Source organism: Adiantum capillus-veneris, chromosome 5, assembly GCF_014529385.1.
Source record: "Adiantum capillus-veneris isolate H3 chromosome 5, ASM1452938v2, whole genome shotgun sequence".
NCBI lineage: Eukaryota > Viridiplantae > Streptophyta > Polypodiopsida > Polypodiales > Pteridaceae > Adiantum > Adiantum capillus-veneris.
This window is the reverse complement of record NC_140935.1, coordinates 116,143,133-116,145,895: the sequence shown is the minus strand read 5'-3', so window position 1 is coordinate 116,145,895 and position 2,763 is coordinate 116,143,133. Positions and strand designations below refer to the sequence as shown.

Sequence of the window (2,763 nt, the reverse complement as noted above, 5' to 3'; positions counted from 1 at the left end):
ACTTATTTAATTAGATCAACTCACACATATTAACGTCTCACCTCAATCGACCAGCGAGACTCCAAGGCCTCCCAATCTACAGGCTCTCCTACGGTAGCAAGATCATTCAATACTTCATAAATACCTCTGCGATATCCATCTGTCTCCGCCTGGCGTGTCGGGGCTCGATGCATTGCAAGATTTGCGTTTATACAAAAATAAAAGTAATTAAGAATACATAATTCATCACGTTTTTAAAAAACGCAATAGCTAGGATTGGATTGGGAACTCACAAACTCATAGCGAAAGGTGTCGAAGCCTCCGCTGCCATGATGAGATGTCCCCCTGGTCATTTGTCGTACTTCCGCGGCCTGACGCTCCTGTTTGACCCGCTTGTCCGTTGTCCGCTCATCCTCCCTGATCTGCTGCCACGTCTCGTGTGGGATGCTCTAAGGCTTCTGCGCACCGGTCCTGAAAGCCCGTTGCAGAGATGAGGACGTACCTGCCTCTGCCGTATCCCTAGGTGTCAAAGCGGCCGTGATGGGAGACCTCGCAGATGTCGTACCCATAAGCGTCCCCCCGCCCATAGGTGTCCCCCCCCATAGGCGTCGGACCCTCGGGTGTGAAGCCCGGAGGCATAGTACCCGTGTCTCTGGCTACCCAGTACTGAGAGGCAGAAGCCATCTGACTAGGCATCTGACTAGGCATCATCCATGTGACGAAGCCCATAAATGCATCTGCACTCATAGAAGTGGGATCTGGATACTGGTCTTCCATACTAAAGTCATGCACAAAGAAAGTAAAAGAAAGCGTCAGAACACCTTTGTTTAAATTAACTTTAAGATTAATTTTAAATCAACGTCTTCACACAAACACATACAGGCCTCGACTAGTGAGGCATCATCGATAAGATCTTGCACCATATCATCGTCTATCTCTAATTGCAGACATAACTCTGCCCCAACTCATTCTGGCAGATTGTCTTCATCCATTGCATCTTCATCTACAAGTGTCATATCTGCCTCGTCTGCGTCATCCCTCGTATATCTGTCAGCTTCATCTGCCATACCTTCATCCATCTCATCTAATGTCATAGTAGTATCTGCGTCGTCTATCCGACTTTCCTCCAAGAGCTCGTGCCCTTCAAATACTTGTTTATTTCTTGGAGCAACCTGAACTACAAACCACCATTGTTGCTCTCGAGGGTCCGGTACAAAGACCACTTGCTCGCAATGTTCAAGGAGAGTAAACGTGTCACTCGCATCTATCCAAACCTTTGCAGAATCTATCTGCACAAGCTTGTTTCCATCTCTGCATACCGTTGCATTGCGACCAGAAGTAATCACCTTGAACCACTTCACATCCAACAAAAACATCTCAAACCGCCTGAAGCTGACTTTCAAGATATTTGACACCAGACCACATTAATCCAATTTGCTAGTGCTCTCATTCGTGTCTCTGGCACTGGCCCTGCTCTTTTGCATGAAACTAACCATTACCCCACTATCAAACGTGTTTCTTCTGCTGTCAATTTGTTGTGTTCTGAAATGCTTTCCATGCGACCACAGTGCCATGTATGTATGATACCTCCAGCCACATCCAATAGCCATCTCTTCCTCTTCTAGAGATATGGGTTCTCCAATTTGTCGAGCTACTCTCACTGTCTTGTCCAACCATGTCATTGTAGGGAATTAAGGTAGAGGAGCAAGATAGTCTGGCAAGGGTAAGCCTCTAGTCGTTCGGTTTCTCCTGAAATCGTGTCGCTCCCTATTGCGTCTCTCTTTCTCTTCTTCGTACCTTTCAAGCCATTTTTGCATCGGCTCTGAATTTAGTATACAGAACTTCATGATCTTTTCTCTCATGGCGTCGTTCATTTTCTTTGGCACCCCTTGCCCCTACGGCTCCTCTCCCACCAATCTTGCATCCTCCTCATTGCTCCATAGTCGAGGCATTTTTGGGTCAGAAACATATAGAAATTTGGTCGTCAAGACAAGAGACTCTTGCACCAGCCATCCTTCTACCATGCTCCCCTCTGAAGGCGGTTTTTGGCGAACAAAACCCTTAAGTGTTTTCATGAACTGCTCTAGAAAGAACATCCAACGGCTATGGACTATACCTGCCACTGCAACCTCATCTACTACATGGACGAGCAAGTGCATTTAAATAGTTAGGCAGCTCGTGGGTAGATACTTCTCAATCATGCAAAATGCCTCAATGGAGTTAGCCCTTGCGACTACAATGGATTCCTCTCGTATCTCCTTGGAAGAGATCCACCGCACTAGCTCTGAAATCTTGTATATGTAGGACCGCACTTTCTCCGTTAAACACCCCTTGATCGCAAATGGAAGAATAAATTGCAAGAACTTATGTCAGTCGTGCGATTTCAGTCTTGACAATTGATCATCACGGGTGAATGTTGTCTTGAGACATCGCATATATCCTATTGGCGTCCTGAACTCTGAAATCACCCTTTGGACTTGTCATTCCTCGCTTTTTAGCAATACCCATGGCGCTCTTGGAAGATTTGTTTGGCCAGCTGCATTGGTGAAAGGTCACATCTTTGGCATCTTTCCAACTGATTGCAAATCATCTCGTGAAGCTCGATTGTCTTTCATTCCCATGATTGTCTTCGAGAGGAGCTCTCCCACATCCTTGGCTCTATATTGGTCGGACCTTCATGAAAATCCTCTCGTGAAGCTCGATTGTCTTTCATTCCCATGATTGTCTTCCAGAGGAGATCTCCCACATCCTTGGCTCTATATTGGTCGGATCTACTTCTCTCTC

At 46.2% G+C, this 2,763-nt stretch overlaps 1 pseudogene; it reads right to left on the bottom strand.

The window, feature by feature from the left end:
- Window positions 1–428: 428 nt before the first annotated feature.
- Window positions 429–1,853, bottom strand: LOC147457959 (uncharacterized; annotated as a pseudogene).
- Between the last annotated feature and the right edge of the window lie 910 nt (window positions 1,854–2,763).